Source organism: Arachis ipaensis, chromosome B3, assembly GCF_059453495.1.
Source record: "Arachis ipaensis isolate K30076 ecotype BB chromosome B3, ASM5945349v1, whole genome shotgun sequence".
In the NCBI taxonomy this organism is placed as follows: Eukaryota; Viridiplantae; Streptophyta; class Magnoliopsida; order Fabales; family Fabaceae; genus Arachis; species Arachis ipaensis.
Window position 1 is genome coordinate 79,428,313 of NC_142438.1, and position 23,501 is coordinate 79,451,813.

The 23,501-nt window shown below is 38.2% G+C and overlaps 1 non-coding gene across 1 annotated transcript; it reads left to right on the forward strand.

Annotated features, from left to right (window-relative positions):
- The first annotated feature begins 1,217 nt into the window (after positions 1 to 1,217).
- Positions 1,218 to 1,324, forward strand: LOC148571276 (small nucleolar RNA R71). Its single transcript, XR_015908516.1, has one exon. It is a non-coding gene; the product is annotated as a small nucleolar RNA R71 (small nucleolar RNA).
- The last annotated feature ends 22,177 nt before the right edge of the window (positions 1,325 to 23,501 follow it).

Sequence of the window (23,501 nt, forward strand, 5' to 3'; positions counted from 1 at the left end):
TTACAGAGAGGGGCATGAGGTTTATCCCTGAACCAAGGTCACACAGAGCCTTTTCAAAGATCATGTTGCCTATGGTACAAGGTATTACGAACTTTCAAGGATCCTGTTTCTTCTGAGGCAGTGTCAGTTGATCCAGATCACTTAGTTCATTGGTGAACAAGGGAGGTTCATCTTCTCAAGTCTCAATACCAAATAATTTGGCATTCAGCTTCATGATTGCACCAAGGTACTTGGTAACTTGCTCTTTAGTAACATCCTCATTCTCTTCAAAAGATGAATACTCGTCAGAGCTCATGAAGGGCATAAGGAGGTTCAATGGAATCTCTATGGTCTCTAGATGAGTCTCAGATTCCTTTGGTTCCTCAAAGGGAAACTCCTTATTGATCACTGGACGTCCCAGGAGGTCTTCCTCACTGGGATTTACGTCCTCCCCTTCCTCTCCAGGTTCGGCGATGTTGACTATGTCAATGGCTTTGCACTCTCCTTTTGGATTTTCTTCTGTATTGCTTGGGAGAGTACTAGGAGGGATTTCAGTGATCCTTTTACTCAGCTGGCCCACTTGTGCTTCCAAATTTCTAATGGAGGACCTTGTTTCATTCATGAAACTCACAGTGTCCTTTGATAGATCAGAGACTAAATTTGCTAAATTAGAAGTATTTTGTTCAGAGTTCTCTGTCTGTTGCTGAGTGGATGATGGAAAAGGCTTGCTATTGCTAAACCTGTTTCTTCCACCATTTTTAAAGCCTTTTTGAGGCTTTTGTTGATCCTTCCATGAGAAATTTGGATGATTTCTCCATGATGAGTTATAGCTGTTTCCATAAGGTTCACCTAAGTAATTTATCTCTGCTATTGCAGGGTTCTCAGGATCACAAGCTTCTTCTTCAGAAGATGCCTCTTGAGTACTGTTGGATGCAGCTTGCATTCCATTCAGACTCTGAGAAATTATATTGACTTGCTGAGTCAATATTTTGTTCTGAGCCAATATGGCATTCAGAGTATCAATTTCAAGAACTCCCTTCTTCATAGGCGTCCCATTACTCACAGGATTCCTCTCAGAAGTGTACATGAACTGGTTATTAGCAACCATGTCAATGAGTTCTTGAGCTTTTGCAGGCATTTTCTTTAGGTGAATGGATCCACCTGCAGAAGTATCCAATGACATTTTAGCTAATTCAGACAGACCATCATAGAATATATCCAGGATGGTCCATTCTGAGAGCATGTCAGAAGGACACTTTTTGGTCAGTCCTTTGTATCTCTCCCAAGCTTCATAGAGGGATTCACCTTCTTTCTGTCTGAAGGTTTGAACATTCACTCTAAGATTACTCAGCTTTTGAGGAGGAAAGAACTTGGCTAAGAAAGCCTTGACCAGCTTATCCCAAGAGTTCAGGCTATCTTTGGGTTGAGAGTCCAACCACACTCTAGCTCTGTCTCTTACAGCAAAAGGGAAAAGCATGAGCTTGTAGACTTCAGGATCAACTCCATTAGTCTTAGCAGTATCACATATCTGCAAGAATTCAGTTAAGAACTGAAAAGGGTCTTCAGATAGAAGTCCATGAAACTTGCAGTTCTGCTGCATCAGAGAAACTAATTGAGGTTTAAACTCAAAATTGTTTGCTCCAATGGCAGGAATGGAGATGCTTCTTCCATGTAGATTGGAATTAGGTGCAGTAAAGTCACCAAGCATCCTCCTTGCATTATTATTATTTTTGGCTGCCATCTCCTCTTCCTGTTCGAAAATATCTGAAAGGTGCTTGCTGGATTGTTGTAATTTAGCTTCTCTTAGTTTCCTCTTCAGAGTCCTTTCAGGTTCTGGATCTGCTTCAACAAGAATATTCTTGTCTTTGCTCCTGCTCATATGAAAAAGAGGGAACAGAAAAATAATAATAATAGGGATCCTTTTTGCCCAAGTATGGAGGTTCCCCTGTGTGAGTAGAAGAAAAGAAGGAGATGATAGAGAAGGAGAATTTTCGAAAATTATTTTTGAAAAAGAGTTAGTGATTTTCGAAAATAGTTTTTGAAAAAGGTTAGTAATTTTTGAAATTTTAAAATCAAAAGTTAAAATAATTAGTTAATTAAAAAGAAATTTTGAAAAAGAGGGAAGATATTTTCGAAAATTAGAGAGAGAGGAAGTTAGTTAGGTAGTTTTGAAAAAGATAAGAAACAAATAAAAAGTTAGTTAGTTAGTTGAAACAAATTTGAAAATCAATTTTGAAGAGATAAGAGGATAAGAAGTTAGAAAGGATATTTTAAAATCAAATTTTGAAAAAGATAAGATAAAGAGATATTTTTGAAAAGATATGATTGAAATTAGTTTTGAAAAAGATTTGATTTTTAAAATCACAATTAATGACTTGATTCACAAGAAATCACAAGATATGATTCTAAAACTTAAAGTTTGAATCTTTCTTAACAAGTAAGTAACAAACTTGAAATTTTTGAATCAAAACATTAATTGATGATGTTATTTTCGAAAATTAGGAGGTAAAGATAAGAAAAAGATTTTTGAAAAATATTTTTAAAATTTTTGAAAATAACTAAGAAAATTGAAAAAGATTTGATTTTTGAAAAAGATTTTGAAAAAGATAAGATTTTTTTAAATTGAAAATTTGATTTGACTCATGAAAACAACTAGATTTTAAAAATTTTTGAAAAAATCAAATCTAATTTTTGAAATTTTAAGAGAGAAAAATGGGAAGATATTTTTTTGATTTTTTTGAATTTTTATGATGAGAGAGAAAAACATGAAAATGATGCAATGCATGAAAGTTATGGATCAAAGTATGTGATGAATGCAAGAACACTATGAATGTCAAGATGAAGACCAAGAACACTTTGAATGTCATGATGAACATCAAGACTTATTTTTAAAAATTTTTATATGCAAAGAAAACATGCAAGACACCAAACTTAAAAATTTTTCATGTATAGACACTATGAATGCAAAAATGCACATGGAAAACAAGAAAAGATGCAAAACAAGAAAACATCAAGATCAAACAAGAAGACTTACCAAGAACAACTTGAAGATCATGAAGAACACCATGAATGCATGAATTTTTCGAAAAATGCAAGATGAACATGCAATTGACACCAAACTTTAAATCTGACTCAAGACTCAAACAAGAAATACAAAATATTTTTTTGATTTTTATGATTTTATGATTTTTTTTGTATTTTCTTTTAATTTTTTTTCGAAAATCATTTTGAAAAAGAAAAATAAGGATTCCAAAATTTTTAATATGAATTCCAGGAATCTTATGCTCTTTAGTCTAAAGCTCCAATCAAAGGGTCGGGCATGGCTTAATAGCCAGCCAAGCTTTAGTATGTAACTCAGACATGACACGCCTGACATTCCCTATCCAAAAGAATTAGACATGGCTTTACAGCCAGCCAGGCTTTAATATGCTTTATGAAACACTAGAATTCATACTTAAAAATTCTGAAGAAAAATATATTTTTTTGAAAACATTTTTTCTTCGAAAACAGATGAGAAATTTTTGAAAGGTTTTTTGAAAAATTTTTGAAAATAAAACAAAAAGAAAATTACCTAATCTGAGCAACAAGATGAACCGTCAGTTGTTCAAACTCGAACAATCCCCGACAATGGCGCCAAAAACTTGGTGCACGAAATTGTGATCTCAGGTAACAGTGCCAGAAACTCTGTACGCACGTCTTAATAAATCACTTTTCATTCACAACTTCGATACAACTAACCAGCAAGTGCACTGGGTCGTCCAAGTAATAAACCTTACGTGAGTAAGGGTCAATCCCACGGAGATTGTTGGTATGAAGCAAGCTATGGTCACCTTGTAAATCTAAGTCAGGCGGATATAAAACAGTTATGGAGTTTTCGAACATAAATAATAAATAGATAGAAAATAAGGATAGAAACACTTATGTATATCATTGGTGAGAATTTCAGATAAGTGTATAGAGATGCTTTCGTTCCTCTGAACCTCTGCTTTCCTGCTGTCTTCATCCAATCAGTCTTACTCCTTTCCATGGCTGGCTTTATGTAAGGACATCACCGTTTTCAATGGCTACTTTTAATCCTCTCTGGAAAATGGTCCGATGCGCTGTCACTGCATGGCTAATCATTTGGAGGCATCACCCTTGCCAATGGCTGCATCCTATCCTCTGGTGAAAATGGTCCAAATGCTCTGTCACAGCACAGCTAATCATCTGAGGTTCTCGATCATACTGGAATAGGATTCACCCTCCTTTTGCGTCTGTCACTACGCCCAGCACTCGCGAGTTTGAAGTTTGTCACAGTCATTCAATCCCAGAGTCCTACTCAGAATACCACAGAAAAGGTTTAGACTTTCCGGACTCTCATGAATGCTGCCATCAATCTAGCTTATACCACGAAGATTCTGATTAAGAGATCCAAGAGATACTCATTCAATCTAAAGTAGAACGGAAGTGGTTGTCAGGCACGCATTAATAGGGAATGATGATGATTGTCGTGTTCATCACATTCAGGTTGAAGTGCGAATGAATATCTTAGAAGCGGAATAAGTTGAATTGAATAGAAAAACAGTAGTACTTTGCATTAATCTTTGAGGAACAGCAGAGCTCCACACCTTAATCTATGGAGTGTAGAAACTCTACCGTTAAAAATACATAAGTGAAAGGTCCAGGCATGGCCGAATAGCCAGCCCCCAGAACGAGATCACAGGATCAAAAATACAATCCAGGATGTCTAATACAATAGTAAAAAGTCCTATTTATACTAAACTAGTTACTAGGGTTTACAGAAGTAAGTAATTGATGCATAAATCCACTTCCGGGGCCCACTTGGTGTGTGCTTGGGCTGAGCTTAAATGTTACACGTGCAGAGTCTCTTTCTGGAGTTGAACGTCAGGTTGTAACGTATTTCTGGCGTTCAACTCTGGTTTGTGACTTGTTTCTGGCGTTTAACTCTAGACAGAAGCGTAGAACTGGTGTTCAACGCCCTTTTATGTCATTTAAACTCGGCCAAAGTATTGACTATTATACATTTCTGGAAAGCCCTGGATGTCTACTTTCCAACGCAATTGGAAGCGCGCCATTTTGAGTTCTGTAGCTCCAGAAAATCCACTTTGAGTGCAGGGAGGTCAGAATCCAACAGCATTAGCAGTCCTTCTTCAACCTCTGAATCTGATTTTTGCTCAAGTCCCTCAATTTCAGCCAGAAAATACCTGAAATCATAGAAAAACACACAAACTCTTAGTAAAGTCCAGAAATGTGAATTTAACATAAAAACTAATGAAAACATCCCTAAAAGTAACTAGATTCTACTAAAAACATACTAAAAACAATGCCAAAAAGCGTATAAATTATCCGCTCATCAACCAACAAGGGTGGGAAGATAACTATCTGGCCTGAATCATATGCTTGAAACACACCCCATGAGACTAGCTAAATAACAAGATCCTAATAAGAAAAAGGGGAAAAGAACAATAAGAGTTGAAAAAGAAAGAAAAGTTAATAAAGAATAAGGCTAGGCACCAAGGGTTTGAAACTTGAGAGATGTGTCTGTGGTGCTCCTGTACCAAGGATCTGCTTGGATGAATAAGTTCGTAGGAGTGCTTCATCACTTGGTAACTTGGGTTAACTAACCCGGGATTATCAACTGAAAATCCACTATCAAGAGCAACCTTGCTACAGAACATTTAGTAACCTAAAGAGGTGCAGGACACCAAGGTCTCAAGAAAGAAAATAAACAAACCATGTGCCTGTGGTGTGTATGTATGGGGGAAAGAGACTTGAGGGAGTAAGTCCTTAGGGGTGTCTCAACACCTAGCACCTTGAACCAACTGGTTCGGGAGTGCTGGCTGAAAGCTTATCTTAAAGAGTTGCCCCCTCACATAGTACCTAGTCTAAGAACACAAACAAGCCCTGAAATAACAAAAAGGATCAATGAATAAAAGTCTCATGGGATGCAATCAAGTGAGTGTTCTAGGACATAATAAAGGTCTGAAAGCCAGTGAAGGAATAAACCTAAGTTGCTATGCATGAAACCACCATAAAACCAAAGGACATAACTTCCACAATAATAACTCATTTCTCTTGGCATTCCATTCATCATTCTCTTGTTCCAGTACTTGCTTAGGGACAAGCAAGCTTTAAGTTTGGTGTTGTGATGCCAGGGCATTTTGGCCAGTTTCACTGACCTTTTCTTTATTGTTTTTAGGGTAGTTTCATGCATTTTCTTAGGGAATAAGCAAGTTTTGGGTAGAATTTCACTTACATCTTGATTCAAGCATACATTGTGCACTTTACATGATTTCATGAGGATTTTGCATGAACTTAATGACAAATTGGATGATGCATTTCCATGACTGGGACTAGAGCTTTGATGCACTTTATTACTTGATTTCAGGACAAAGGAAGCAAGGAAGAACCACGTTAGCAGCCACGTTAGTCTAACTAACGTGACCTCTAACGTGGAATGGGAGCTAACCTGCAAAGTTAATGAGAAAAGTAATCGCCAATAACGCCCTCGAAGCCATAATAGCCCACGTTAAGAGTCACGTTAACTAAGTTAACGTGAACTCTAACGTGGAAGAAAGAAATGAAGCCAACGTTAGTGACACTTACCTTTGTCACTAACGTTGGACCAAGCTCACAATTGGCCACGTTAAGAGCCACGTTAACTCAGTTAACGTGGACTCTAACGTTGAGAAGCAAAAGAGAAGCCAACGTTAGTGACACTTACCTTTGTCACTAACGTTGAGCTAAGCCACAATGAGCCACGTTAACTCCCATGTTAACTTAGTTAACGTGGAAGCTAACGTGGAGGGAGCAAGAGTCGCCAACGTTAGTGACACTCACCTTTGTCACTAACGTTGGAATAAGCCAATGTGAGCAACGTTAACTCCCACGTTAACTTACTTAACGTGGAAGCTAACGTGGATAAGGGAATGATGAGCCAACGTTAGTGACACTCACCTTTGTCACTAACGTTGGAAATGGCTATCATTGCTATGTTAGAAGCCACGTTAACCTAGTTAACGTGGACTCTAACGTGGGAAGTAGGGGCACATTGGAACGTTAGTGACAAAGGTAAGTATCACTAACATTCTCGAAGAATTGGCAAGCTTACGTTAAGAGCCACGTTAACCTAGTTAACGTGGACTCTAACGTAGGGGGAAGGGAAGACTCTCAACGTTATTGGAAAAGGTGAGTCCCAATAATGTGTGCGAAGGACCAAGAGGCAACGTTAGTGGTCACGTTAGTGCCACTAACGTTGAATTTAACGTGGACCATCCCTGGGTGAGGAACGTTTGTGAAAAAGGTGATTGTCACTAACGTTCTCGAACCCACACTCTCACTTAACGTTAACGCCACTAACGTCCTGAGCGAAACACCCTGCCTACTTCACACTTTCTCTCTGCAAGTAAAGCTAAGCCCACTGCAGAAGATAACTGCCTCAAACTCAAGATCCAAAGGCCCATATCCAAGACTTGAAGAATCAACTAGAAGATCAGAAGAGTAGTATATATAGGGGTAGTTTTGAATTAGGAAAGGAGCTTTTTGGGGGATTGGAAATTGGGAACTACTCTCTGTATAATTTACTTTCTCTGCACTTCTAGTTCTGATTTTCATGATGTATTCTCCACCTTTGTTTTCTATTTCTAGAGCTATGAACAACTAAACCCCTTTCATTGGGTTAGGGAGCTCTGTTGTAATTTGATGGATCAATACTAGTTTTCATTACTCTTCTTCTATCTTTTCTCTTGATTTTACTAGAAAACTTTCAATCTTCATCCAATTGGGTAGTTATCTTGGAAAAGAAGCTATTCATACTTGGATCTCTTCTGAACCTTGGAAGAGGAATGAAGAGATCATGCTAGAAATGGTTTCTCATATTGGACCAAATTAGGTTTGGTTGGATATGGTGACTATAATCCTACTAACACTTGATTTAGGAATGCATGTGGTATAATCAGTGACCATACTTCATCTCTTCTCATGAGCAATTGACCAAGGAATTGGCTATTGATCAAGATTTGAGAGATTGAATTTCCAAGGAATTGGAATTCGATCACTTAAGATTGCCAAGGAGATCAATGAATGCATTGATTGAGGAAGAGATGGAAATGAACTTGATCCAGAGAATGCAACATCTCCTACGCCCAATGAATCCCCATTTTTGATCTTACCCATTCTCTTTAATTTCTGCAATTTACTTTTATGAGCATCTTTCCCATTCCTATTTAAATTCTGCAATTTACCTTCTGCCATTTACTTTCAGCTCTTTACTTTTGGCATTTATATTTTCTGCTATTTACTTTCTCGCCATTTAATTTCCTGCAACACTCAAACCAAATTCTGCTTCGCTCAACTAGAACATTCCTCTAATTAAAGTTGCTTGACCAATCAATCCCTTTGGGATTCGACCTCACTCTATTGTGAGTTTTTACTTGACGACAATTCGGTACACTTGCCGAGGGAGATTTGTTGAGAGACAAGTTTCAGTGCATATCAGTGGGTCAGTGAACTAAATAGTAAAAAAAATGTGCAGATAACACCACAAACGGGTAAAGGGTAAAGGGAAGGAAATAACTAAAACTGAAAGTAAATTACTCAAATGAAATTAAATCAAACAAAAGAAAAAAAATGCTCAATCTAGTTATCCACCAATTTAATCATTGTTGATGCAAAATCAATCCCCGGCAACGGCGCCATAAATTTGATGCACGGAAACTTGTCTCTTAACAAATTTCCCTTCGGCAAGTATACCGAATTGTCATCAAGTAAAAACTCACAGTAGGTGAGGTCGAACCCCACAGGGATTGATTGGTCAATCAACTTTAATTAGAGGAATGTTCTAGTTGAGCTAAGCAGAATTTGATGTGAGAGTTGCAGGAAATTAAATGGCGAAAAGTAAATAGCAGAAAATATAAATGCTGGGAATAAAGAGCTGAATATAAATGACGAAAAGTAAATTGCAGAATCTTAAATGGGGAATGGGGAATTTAGCATGAAAGTAAATTGCAGAAATTAAAGAGAATGGGTAAGATCAGAAATGGGGGATTCATTGGGCTTAAGAGATGTTGCATTCTCCGGATCAAGTTCATTTTCATCTCTTCCTCAATAAATGCATTCATTAATCTCCTTGGCAATCTTAAGTGATTGAATTCCAATTCTTTGGTAATTCAATCTCTCAAATCTTAATCAATAGCCAATTCCTTGGTCCAATTGCTCATGAAAAGAGATGAAGTATGGTCACTGATTATACCACATGTATTTCCAACTCAAAGTGTTGGTAGGATTATATGTCATTATATCCATCCAAATCCCAATTTGGTCCAACATGAGAAAGCATTTCTAGCATGATCTCTTCATTCCTCTTCCAAGGTTCTGAAGAGATCCAAGTATGAATAACTTCTTTTCCAAGACAACTACCCAATTGGATGAAGATTGAAAGCTTTCTAGTAAAATCAAGAGAAAAGAAAGAAGAAGAATAATGAAAACTATTATTGATCCATCAAATTACAACAGAGCTCCTGATGAGCGGATAATTTATACGCTTTTTGGCATTGTTTTTACATAGTTTTCAGTATGATTTAGTTAGTTTTTAGTATATTTTTATTAGTTTTTAATTAAAAAATTTACATTTTTGGAATTTACTATGAGTTTGTGTGTTTTTCTATGATTTCAGGTATTTTCTGGCTGAAATTGAGGGACCTGAGCAAAAATCAGATTCAGAGGTTGAAGAAGGACTGCAGATGCTGTTGGATTCTAACCTCCCTGCACTCAAAGTGGATTTTCTGGAGTTACAAAACTCCAAATGGTGCGCTTCCAATTATGTTGGAAAGTAGACATCCAGGGCCTTCCAGAAATATATAATAGTCCATACTTTGCTCGAGTTTAGACAACGCAAATTGGCGTTGAACGCCAGTTCCATGTTGCAGTCTGGCGTTCAGCACCAGAAACAAGTTGCAAAGTGGAGTTCAACGCCAGAAACACGTTACAAACTGGCATTCAACTCCAAGAATGACCTCTCCACGTGTAAACTTCAAGCTCATCCCAAGCACACACCAAGTGGGCCCTGGAAGTGGATTTCTACATCAATTACTTACTTCTGTAAACCCTAGTAGCTAGTTTTTATAAATAGGACTTTTTACTATTGAGTTTTCATCTTTAGTTTTATCTTTAGATCACGTTTGGGGGCTGGCCTCTCGGCAAAGATTAAGGTGTGGAGCTCTGCTGTTCCCCAAAGATTAATGCAAAGTACTTCTTGAAATTGATACTCTGAATGCTATATTGGCTCAGAATAAAATATTGACTCAGAAAGTCAATATGATTTCTCAGAGTTTGAATGGAATGCAAGCTGCATCCAACAGTACTCAAGAGGAATTTTCTGAAGAAGAAGCTTATGATCCTGAGAACCTTGCAATAGCAGAGGTAAATTATATGGGTGAACCTTATGGAAACACCTATAACCCCTCATGGAGAAATCACCCAAATTTTTCATGGAAGGATCAACAAAAGCCTCAACAAGGTTTTAATAATGGTGGAAGAAACAGGTTTAACAATAGTAAACCTTTTCCATCATCCACTCAGTAACAGACAAAGGATTCTGAGCAGAATCCATCTAGCTTAGCAAATTTAGTCTCTGATCTATCTAAGGCCACTCTGAGTTTCATGAATGAAACAAGGTCCTCCATTAGAAATTTGGAGGCACAAGTGGGCCAACTGAGTAAGAAGATCACTGAAACCCCTCCTAGTACTCTCCCAAGCAAAACAGAAGAGAATCCAAAGAGAGAGTGCAAGGCCATTGATATAACCATCATGGCCGAACCTACAAGGGAGGAGGAAGACGTGAATCCCAGTGAGGAAGACCTCCTGGGACGTCCAGTAATCAACAAGGAGTTTCCCTTTGAGGAACCAAAGGAATCTGAGGCTCATTTAGAGACCATAGAGATTCCATTAAATCTCCTTCTGCCATTCATGAGCTCTGAAGACTATTCTTCCTCTGAAGAGGATAAAGATTTAACTGAAGATCAAGTTGCTCAATATCTAGGAGCCATCATAAAGCTGAAGGCCAAGTTGTTTGGTAATGAGACTTGGGAAGATGAACCTCCCTTGCTCATTAGTGAACTAGATACATGGGTTCAGCAAACTTTACCTCAAAAGAGACAAGATCCTGGCAAATCCTTAATACCCTATACCATAGGCACCATGACCTTTGAGAAGGCTCTGTGTGACCTAGGGTCAGGCATAAATCTTATGCCACTCTCTGTAATGGAGAAGCTGGGGATCATTGAGGTACAGCCTGCCTTATTCTCATTACAATTGGCAGAAAAGTCAGTAAGACAAGCTTATGGATTAGTAGAGGACGTGTTAGTAAAGGTTGAAGGCCTTTACATCCCTGCTAATTTCATAATCTTAGATACTAGGAAGGAGGAGGATGAATGCATCATCCTTGGAAGACCTTTCCTAGCCACAGCAGGAGCTGTGATAGATGTTAACAGAGGATAATTAGTCCTTCAACTAAATGAGGACAACCTTGTGTTTAAAACTCAAGGATCTCTTTCTGGAACAATGGAGATGAAGCATGAAAAGCTTCTCTCACTGCAGAGTCAACCAAAGTGCCCACAGTCAAACTCTAAGTTTGGTGTTGAACTCCTATATCCAAACTCTAAGTTTGGTGTTGGGAGTCTATAAAATTGACCTGATTACCTGTGTGGCTCCATGAGAGCCCACTGTCAAGCTATTAACATTAAAGAAGCGCTTGTTGGGAAGCAACCCAATTTTTATTTATCTAATTTTATTTCTATTTTTATTGTTCTTTCATGTTTTATTAGATTCATGATCATGTGGAGTCACAAAATAAATACAAAAATTAAAAACAGAATCAAAAATAGCAGAAGAAAAATCACACCCTGGAGGAAGAACTTACTGGCGTTTAAACGCCAGTAAGGAGCATCTGGCTGGCGTTCAACGCCAGAACAGAGCATGGAGATGGCGCTGAACGCCAGAAACAAGCATGAAGCTGGCGTTCAATGCCAGAAATATGCTGCATATGGGCGTTGAACGCCCAAAACAAGCATCACTTCGGCGTCAAAACGCCAGAAATGCATGCAAAGGCATTTTACATGCCTAATTGGTGCAGGGATGTAAATCCTTGACACCTCAGGATCTGTGGACCCCACAGGATCCCCACATACCTCCACTCACCTTCCCTCCTCATAATCCTATATCACCCTCTCTCTGTCTCCATTCACAATCATCCCTTTTGTTTTCCATTCACCGCTAACATCCATACACCCCACCTACCTTCAAAATTCAAAATCTCTTTCCCACCGAAGCCCACCCATATAGTCGAATACACACATCCCTCCATCTCCTCCATATCTTCTTCTTCTTCTACTATTCTTTCTTCTTTTGCTCGAGGGCGGGCAACATTCTAAGTTTGGTGTGGTAAAAGCAGAGCTTTTTTTGTTTTTCTATAACTATTGATGGCACCTAAGGCCAGAGAAACCTCTAGAAAGAGGAAAGGAAAGACAAAAGCTTCCACCTCCGAGTCATAGGAGATGGAGAGATTCATCTCAAGGGTCTATAGCTCAGTGGTAGAACATTTGACTGCAAATCAAGAGATCCCTGAGATACCTCAGGGGATACATTGTCCTCCACACAATTATTGGGGACAACTAAGGATGGAGCATCAAAAGCACTCCATCATCCTCCATGAAATTAGAGAAGATCAAAAAGCAATGAGGGAGGAGCAACAAAGACAAGGAAGAGACATAGAAGAGCTCAAGGACATCATTGGTTCCTCAAGAAGAAAAAAAGCCACCATCACTAAGGTGGACTCATTCTTTGCTCTTAAATTTTCTATTTTTCATTTTTATGTTAAATGTTTATCTATATTTGTGTCTTATTACATGATCATTAGTATTTAAGTGTCTATGCCTTAAAGTAGTGAATATGAATCCATCACCTCTCTTAAATGAAAAATGTTTTAATTACAAAAGAACAAGAAGTACATGGTTTCGAATTCATCCTTGAAACTAGTTTAGTTATTTTGATGTGGTGATAATACTTTTTATTTTCTGAATGAATGCTTGAACAATGCATATGTCTTTTGAAGTTGTTGTTTAAGAATGTTAAATATGTTGGCTCTTGAAAGAATGATGATAAGGAGAAATGTTATTTGATAATCTGAAAAATCATAAAATTGATTCTTGAAGCAAGAAAAAGCAGTGAATACAGAAAGCTTGCAAAAAAAAGAGAAAAAATGGCGAAAAAAAATAGAAAGAAAAAGAAAAAGCAAGCAGAAAAAGCCAAAAGCTCTTAAAACCAAAAGGCAAGAGCAAAAAGCCAGTAACCCTTAAAACCAAAAGGCAAGGGTAATAAAAAGGATCCAAGGCTTTGAGCATCAGTGGATAGGAGGGCCTAAAGGAATAAAATCCTGGCCTAAGCAGCTAAACCAAGCTGTCCGTAACCATGTGCTTGTGGCGTGAAGGTGTCAAGTGAAAACTTGAGACTGAGCAGTTAAAGTCAAGGTCCAAAGCAAAATAAAGAGTGTGCTTAAGAACCTTGGACACCTCTAATTGGGGACTTTAGCAAAACTGAGTCACAATCTGAAAAGGTTCACCCAGTTATGTGTCTATGGCATTTATGTATCCGGTGGTAATACTGGAAAACAAAGTGCTTAGGGCCACGGCCAAGACTCATAAAGTAGTTGTGTTCAAGAATCAACATACTGAACTAGGAGAATCAATAACACTATCTGAATTCTAAGTTCCTATAGATGCCAATCATTCTGAACCTCAATGGATAAAGTGAGATGCCAAAACTATTCAAGAGGCAAAAAGCTACAAGTCCCGCTCATCTGATTGGAGCTAAGTTTCATTGATATTTTGAAATTTATAGTATATTCTCTTATTTTTATCCTATTTGATTTTCAGTTGCTTGGGGACAAGCAACAATTTAAGTATGATTTTTGGAATTTATAGTATATTCTCTTCTTTTTGGCATTGTTTTTACATAGTTTTCAGTATGATTTAGTTAGTTTTTAGTATATTTTTATTAGTTTTTAATTAAAATTCACATTTCTGGACTTTACTATGAGTTTGTGTGTTTTTCTGTGATTTCAGGTATTTTCTGGCTGAAATTGAGGGACCTGAGCAAAAATCAGATTCAGAGGTTGAAGAAGGACTGCAGATGCTGTTGGATTCTAACCTCCCTACACTCAAAGTGGAGTTTCTGGAGCTACAGAACTCGAAATGGCGCACTTCCAATTGCGTTGGAAAGTAGACATCCATGTATTTCCAGCAATATATAATAGTCCATACTTTGCTCGAGTTTAGATGATGCAAACTGGCGTTGAACACCAGTTCTATGTTGCAGTCTGGCGTTCAGCGCCAGAAACAAGTTGCAAAGTGGAGTTCAACGCCAGAAACACGTTACAAACTGGCATTCAACTCCAAGAATGACCTCTCCACGTGTAAACTTCAAGCTCAGCCCAAGCACACACCAAGTGGGCCCCGGAAGTGGATTTCTACATCAATTACTTACTTCTATAAACCCTAGTAGCTAGTTTTTATAAATAGGACTTTTTACTATTGAGTTTTCATCTTTAGTTTCATCTTTAGATCACGTTTGGGGGCTGGCCTCTCGGCCATGCCTGGACCTTCATCACTTATGTATTTTCAACGGTAGAGTTTCTACACACCATAGATTAAGGTGTGGAGCTCTGTTGTTCCTCAAAGATTAATTCAAAGTACTACTGTTTTTCTATTCAATTCAACTTATTCCGCTTCTAAGATATTCATTCGCACTTCAATATGATGGATGTGATGATCGTGACAGTCATCATCATTCTCAACTTATGAACGCGTGCCTAACAACCACTTTCGTTCTACCTTAGACTGAATGGATATCTCTTGGATATCTAATACAGTGGACCGAGTCCGAGTTATTAGTGTCTTCGTGGTATAAGTTAGAACCCATGGATGGCCATTCCTGAGATCCGGAAAGTCTAAACCTTGTCTGTAGTATTCCAAGTAGGATCTGGGAAGGGATGGCTGTGACGAGCTTCAAACTCGCGAGTGCTGGGCATAGTGACAGACGCAAAAGGAGCAATGGATTCTATTCCAGTATGATCGAGAACCGACAGATGATTAGTCGTGCCATGACAGAGCATTTGGACCTTTTTCACTGAGAGGATGGGATGTAGCCATTGACAACGGTGATGCCCTAAATAAAGCTTGCCATGGAAAGGAGTTGGATTGATTGGATGAAGACAGCAGGAAAGCAGAGGTTCAGAGGGACAAAAGCATCTCTATACGTTTATCTGAAATTCTCACCAATGAATTACATAAGTATCTCTATCTTTATTTTCTGTTTAATTATTATTATTATTATTCGAAAACTCCATAATTATTTAATATCCGCCTGACTGAGATTTACAAGATGACCATAGCTTGCTTCAAGCCGACAATCTCCGTGGGATCGACCCTTACTCACGTAAGGTTTATTACTTGGATGACCCAGTTCACTTGCTGGTTAGTTGTACGAAGTTGTGAAATAGATATAAGATCATGAACGTGCGTATTGAGTTTTTAGCGTTGTTACCAAGGAATGGAATGATCACAATTTCGCACACCAGCTCCCTAACCCAATGAAAGGGGTTTAGTTGTTCATGGCTCTGGCAATGGAAAACAAAGATGGAGAATGCATTCTAGAATTAAAACTAGAAGTTGCAGAGAAAGTAAAATTATACAGAGAGTAGTTCTCTCAATCCAAAAGCTCCTCTCTAGTTCAAATCTACTCCTATTTATACTACTCTTCTGATCTTCTAGTTGGCTCTTCAAGTCTTGGATATGGGCCTTCGGATCTTGAGTTGAAGCAGTTATCATCTTTAGTGGGCTCAGCTTCACTTGCAGAGAAAGTGTGCAGTAGGCATGGACTTTAGCTTAGGGCGTTAGTGGTGTTAACATTAAGTGAAAATATGGGGTCGAGAACGTTAGTGACAATCACCTTTTTCACTAACGTTCCTAACCCAAAATGGTCCACGTTAACTTCAACGTTAGTGGCACTAACGTGACCAGTAACGTTGCCTCTTGGCTCTTTGCAAACGTTATTGGGGTTTACCTTTCCCAATAATGTTTAGAGTACCCCCTTTCTACCTACGTTAGAGTTCACGTTAGTATAGTTAACGTGACCATTAATGTAGGCTTGCCAAATCTTCGAGAGCGTTAGTGACACCTACCTTTTTCACTAATGCTCCAAAATGCCCCTTTCCCACGTTAGTACCTCACATTAATTACATTAACGTGACCACTAACGTGGTGTTGATTGCCATCTCCAACGTTAGTGACAAAGGTGAATGTCACTAACGTTGGCGATTCCATGCTCCTTCCACGTTAGAGTTCACGTTAACCAAGTTAACGTGGCTCTTAACGTAGCCAATATGGGCTTAGTCCAACGTTAGTGACAAAGGTGAGTGTCACTAACGTTGGTATTATCTTTCCTCTTCCACGTTAGAGTTCACGTTAACTGAGTTAACGTGACTCTTAACGTGGCCAATTGCCCTTTTGGAGCGTTAGTGGCACTCACTTTTACCACTAACGCTTGGAGCTTCCTTTTCCTCCACGTTAACTACCACGTTAATGTAGTTAACGTGGTAATTAACGTGGGCTATGATGGCTTCGAAGACGTTATTGGCGATCACTTTTCTCATTAACGTTGCAAGCTAGCTCCCATTCCACGTTAGTGGTCACATTAGTTAGACTAACGTGGCTACTAATGTGGCTTTTCCTTGCTTCCCTTGTCCTGAAATCAAGCAAATAAAGTGCATCAAAGTTCTAATCCAAGTTATGAGTTATGCATCATCCAATTTGTCATTAAATTCATGCATAATTCTCATGAAATCATATAAAATTCACAATGTTTGCTTGAATCAAGATGTAAGTGGAATTCTACCCAAAACTTGCTTATTTCCTAAGAAAATACATGAAACTACACTAAAACAGTAAAGAAAAAGTCAGTAAAACTGGCCGAAATGCCCTGGCATCACCCAGCACACGGCAAAGTCACGCGTGAGCGTCGTCCACACGTGGGCGTGGTTTGGATTTTTGCCAGGTCACGCGTGCGTGTGATCCACGCGTGCGCATCACCTATCTTCGAAGCAGCTATGGCAAATTCTATATCATTACGAAGCCCCAGATGTTAGCTTTCCAACGCAATTAGAACCACCTCATTTGGATTGTTGTAGCACAAGTTATGACCGTTTAAGTGCGAAGAGGTCAGGCTGGACAGCTTTAGTAATTCCTTCAGTTTCTTGTATTCCTTCCACTTTTGCATGCTTCCTTTCCATCCTCCAAGCCATTCCTGCCCTGTAATCTCTGAAAACACTTAACACACATATCACGGCATCGAATGGTAATAAGAGAGGATTAAACATAGCAAATTTAAAGCCCAAAGAAGCTTGTTTTCAATCATAGCACAAAATCCGGAAGGAAATGGAAAAACCATGCAATTAGTATGAATAAGTGTTCAAAGACTTGATACAAACCACTAAATTGAGCACAAGATAAACCATAAAATAGTAGTTTATCAATCTCCCCACACTTAAACATTAGCATGTCCTCATGCTAAGCTCAAGAGAAGCTATAAGAGTGAAAAGGAATGGTAAGACTTATGAAATGCAACCTATCTATATGAATGCAACTATATGCTAAGATGATTCTATCTACTTGGTCAAAAGTAAACAAGTTCTCCAAGACAAACATGAATCAAATTTCACTAATTCAAATCATACAATAGAAGACAAGTAAACTTGTAAGAAGATAGCTCATGAAAGCAAGGAACATAGAATCAAGCCTTGAACCCTCACTGGTAATGTATATGCACTCTAATCGCTCAAGTGTCTAGGGTTAATCACTCTACTCTTCTCTACTCATGCTTTCTAAAACTTTGTTCTTCATCTAACTAATCAACAAATATTTAGTATACCAATGCAAACATCATGAGGTCTTTTCAGGGTTGTAAAGGGGCTAAGGTAAGGGTGAGGATATGTGTATGGCCAAGTGAGCTAAAATATGAATCTTTGATTAACCTAAGCTCTCACCTAACACACACACACACTCTATATAACTCTAAAATCATGCCTAGCTACCCAAAATTTCCACTTTTGCATCACATACTCATGTACCAAATTTTTCTTTTTAATTTATCACATATGCAATGATCTTTTATTAAACTTAACATTCGGGTAATTTTGTCCCCTTATTTATTTATTTAAACTATTTATGCTGGAAAATATATATATATATATATATATATATATATATATATATATATATATATATATATATATATTTATTATTTTTTTCTTATATATATTTTTTTATTTTTTTCTTCTTTTTTTTCTTTTTTCTTTTTTTAATAAAAGTAAACATAACATATCAATGCACATGGATATTTGATTTTTCTAGTTTTACATGAGTAGGTACCCAAATTCCTAATATTTTGTCAATAAAACACTATACACTTTCTTCAACCTAAGTTCCTGCAGTTCCCCACAACTAATTGACACACAATCTCTATCTTAAGCTAACCAAAGATTCAATTTGGGGTAATTAATTTGTTTTTCCGCTTAAGGCTAGTGATGTGGTAAAATATAGCACAAAAGGGGATTAAAAGGCTCAAGGTGGCTAACAAAGGTGATTGAAAGGGTAGGCTATTTGGGATAAGTGAGCTAAAATCAAATGATGGCCTCAATCATATGCAAGCATGTAAATATACTAAACAATGGACATATAGAATGGAACAAAACATAGATTACAATCATAGAGAAGAAAACACACAAGAATAAAAATCATGGTTAAATAATGTAACCATATAATTAAGCTCAAATCTCACAGGTTGTGTGTTCTATGCTATAATTCATGTTCCAAATTACAATCCTCAAACAAGTTTAACACAAATTTTCAATTTAAATTAGTGAAATACTATAAAAAAGGTCTTGAAAAGAAACTCATTACTTTAACCAAGCAGTGGTAAAATATGCACAAAATCAAGAAAATATGCAATCAAACATGTAAATGCAACAATGAACTAATAAAGAAAATAAGACATTGGTGTTGGGAAGAAAATAACTAACCCATGGAGATCGGTATCGACCTCCCCACACTTAAAGATTGCACCGTCCTCGGTGCATGCTGAGATGTGCAAGTGGACGGGTTGCTATACTGATGCTTTTCTCCAAAGATTGTGTAGATGGAACTTGTTTGTTGCCCATGTAAAGGTTTTCCATTTTCCTTCCTCGGTGGCCATCCTGAAAGAAGAGGAAAAAGGAAAAAAGTAACCTAGGAATAAAGAGAAGAAAATAAATAAAGTATGTGTGGGTTAATGCCAAATAATGGGGTCTCAATTACATGGTAGCTACAACATGTAAGTGAGAAAATAATAGAAGCACATGGCATACCAGTGGTACAAAATTTGCAACAACAGGGGAGAGAGTGTGGGTAATACAAGATGGTATAAGTGCATATCAATGCAAAAGGAATACCAGTATTACAAAAATTAGCATTGACTTATGAATCATAATACCCAATCAGAATAAAACAAGTCATGAAGCACCGGAATAGTGCAAGAAAAGATGCAACAGTTGAATAAGAAAATTTAACACCAATGGAAAAATAATAAATTTAAAAAAGAAAATAAAAATATGCACAAAATTAAATTGTAATGAATGAAAGTATGCAAATAAATTAAGTAAAATAGGATGAAAGTGAAGAAGGATGAGAAGTTAAAGAGATGAAGAAGAAGTAAGTAAGAAAGAAAGAAGAAAGAAGAAAAGATAGAAGAAATTAGGATTAGAAAAGAAAAGATAAGATAAGTGGCAGCGCAGGGATCTGGTGGTGTTGCATGAGTGACGCGCACGCATACTCCACGCGTACGCGTGGGTCGCGCACATGGGGAGACGACGCGTCGGCATCGGTCCGAGCTTGTGCAACTCGCGCGAAGGCATCCTTGCACGCGCACAACTCTCTGTTTGTCTTGGGATGTCTGCCAAAATAACATGTAACGCATGCCCGTCATTGACGCGTACGCGTGAGTGGTCAGAATTTGAAAATGGCGCGCAAGCGTCAGGGACGCGTACGCATGGGTGAATTTGTGCCTTGGACACAGTGTCCGCACCAGGCCAGCACAACTTTCGGCCTAACACCTCTTTACGCCGATTTTCCTAGGTCACGTGTGCGCGTCATTGACGCGTACGCGTGAAGTGCCAAGTGTTCAAAATGACGCGCACGCGTGAGGGACGCGTGCGTGTGGTGATGCTTGTGCGATTAGCACACTTTTTGCATTGCTCCCACGCAACTCTCTGCCACTTTTTTTTATGCAATATGCAGATGCAAATGCAGAATGCAGGTGAATATGCAGAAATTATGAATGAACACTAGTAAAACTAAAATAAAATAAGATTAAGAATAAAAAGGAACGATTATACTATGGTGGGTTGTCTCCCACCTAGCACTTTTAGTTAAAGTCTTTAGGTTGGATATTTGGCGAGCTCCTTGTCATGGAGGCTTGTGCTTGAACTCATCCTGAAACTGCCACCAATGCTTGGACTTCCAATAATCTTCATCATTCTCAAGTGAATTTTCCAAGCCTTGAGGGAGTTCTTCACAACCTTTGAGCTCCCAAAGTGGATCCCCGTGTATGTCTAGATCCCAAATCTTGATTCTACACCCGTCTTCAAGTTGATCATCATGATTCCATCTGGGTGGTAAGCAATCCGAATTCTTACTAAGGCATCCAAACAACTTCCTAGACCCATTCATTCGAGCACTTCACCAACCCTTGCATTTAGATTTTGAGCTCCCAACCACAATGAGCCTAGGATTGTGTTATCGACCACTAACCATCTCCCTCTTACTCTTAAGGCTACAAAGAGCTCTAAGCTGACCATCTGTTTCAAGTAGCCCATATTCAAGTTGGAAGGTAAAGGTTAAGGATAAGTGTTTTACCCACTTAAATGTTGTATTGGATGGTAATGGCTTTGGGTGACAGGTCTCCAACAACTTTGGCAAGGTGATTTCTAGCTCCATTCCCTTGAGCTCTTCCTTGACAACTTCCACCTCTTTGCAAGCTTCTTCAATTTCAACCTCTTCCTCTTGGTAGCTTTCTTCCAATTCAATATCTTCTTCATTACTTACCAAGGGCATGGGAGGTTATGCTTCTTCTTCTTTAATCTCCATGTCTAGTCCAATGGGAGAGGATTCAATTGTAGCTAAGGCTTCATCAATGCTCAAATCCATCTCTTGATCAACCTCTTCAAAATCTTCAACCATGATATGCCTTGGAGGTTGTACACCCTCTTCAACATCAAGTTCAAATGTCTTGGAAGGAGGTCCTATGACTGGACTTTCCCAGCAACGGTGCCATTTTGATGAACGAATTCTTGCTAGTAAAGAAATTCATGTTGTAGGTATAGTTTCTAAACCAACAGAGAATCCTTTCGTACAAAAATTTGTTTGTCACAAGTAACAAAATCCAATAAAATTAACTGAAGTATTCAAACCTCGGGTCATCTCTCAAGGAATTGCAGGGAGGTGTGTTTATTATTGGTTATGGAAAAAGTATCTTTTTGAGTTTTTTAAGATAAGAAGCAACAATAGTAAATGGCAATGGAAACAAACTAATTATAAAAACTCTAGGCAAGGTATGAGAACTGGAAATTCCATCCCAGTCTTCATAAGGAATATGCCATGGAGGTTGTACACTGGCCTTCTTGACATCAATTTCAATCTTATTGGAGGAGTACTCTACAATTCTAGATTCCCTTCACTTGTTCCAATACAAAGCCATGTTCCTCATTGTCCACCGGAGTTTTTAGTGTCTCTTTCATGCTACACTCTTCTTTTGATTCTCCACATGTAGCCATGGAAGTACTTTGAGTGCTCAGATGTTGGGAAGCTAATTGATTTACTACCTCGGTCAAGGTAGTCGCGAATTCTAGTACTCCCCGTTCCATCTCTCTTTGCCCTTGAAGAAGAACACCAAGAGTGTCATGCATTGAAGGTTGAGGTGGATATGTGGGCTCATTACTTGGGAGGAAAGGTTCATGATAAGAGGGTGGTTCATCATAATAAGAATGTGGTGGTTCATCATTCTCCATCTTTTCCACTTGTTGCACAGCACACTTCAATTCCTTGTTCTCAAGTTGAGATTCTTTAGCCATGAAAGCTTCGGGTGCTATTCGGTTTATCACTCGGTCTAATTGATGCAGGTTTGCTTGAAATTGATCCACTGTTTCCTTGAGACGATCCCTTGACTCTTGTTCTGCTTGGATATCATAAGTAGGACCATAAGGCTCTGGGATTGATGGATATGGATGTGGTGTATGTGGAGGTGGTGGTTCTTGGGAGTAATTGGGTTGGAATTGGGGTGGATCTATGTATGGCTCATATGGCTCATAGGGTGGTTGATATGGTGGATAAGGGTTAGGATCATGTGATGGTGTTTGGTAGTAGGGGGCTTGTGAGTATGGTGATCCAAAGATGTGTTGAGGAGGTGATTCATAAGCATATGGTGGGACTTCTTGGTAACTACAAGGGATCCACCATATCTATCATCTTGGTACGCATCTCGGAATGGCTCTTGACCATAGTAATTGGGTGGAGGTTGGTTGTCACGAAAGGGTCCACCATAACTATTGTCTTGGTATGTATCATAGAATGGTTGTTGTTGGTTATAGCGCATTGGAGGGGGTTGTTGCCAAGAGGGTTGATCAAATTATTGTGGCTCCTCCCATATTTGATTCTTCCAACCTTGATGCCATTTTCATTATAGCTTCCATTCCTTACAACAACATTAGAACTAAACTTGAAACCAGAGGGGTGAGAATTCATAGTAGTCAGGGAAATAAAAATTAATAAAAATTAAAGAAAATAAACTCCTAAAAATAGAAACACTAACAAAGAAACGAAAAAGCTAATATTTACAATAACCTATAATAAGGCACACGTTTGCAAATCCCCGGCAACAGCGCCATTTTGACGAAATAGATTTTCTGTCGGTAAAGAAATTCACAAATAAATTCTCGTTGCCAGTATAGTTTCTAAACCAACAAACAATCCTTTCGTACAAAAATTTTGGTTGTCACTTAAGCAAACCCAATAAAATTTATAGCCGAAGTATTTAAACCTCAGGTCGTCTCTCAAGGAATTGCAGGGAAGTATGATTTATTATTGGTTATAGAAAAAGGTATTTTTTTGGGTTTTCGAAATAGGGAACAAGGAAATAAATTAACAACAAATTAAATTAATTACCATGAACACCCTTGCAAGGTATAAGAACTGGAAATCCCATCCTAGTTATCCTTATAAGGTGTGATGAGAATTTTTTATTGCTCCCACTTAGTTAACCCTTACTAAATAAAGGAAAGTCAAGTGGACTAATCAATTTGATTCCTCAAGTCCTAGTCAACTCCTATGGATAGACTAGCTTTAAAGGGATCCAAATCAATCAGCAAATTCCAATTTTCAATC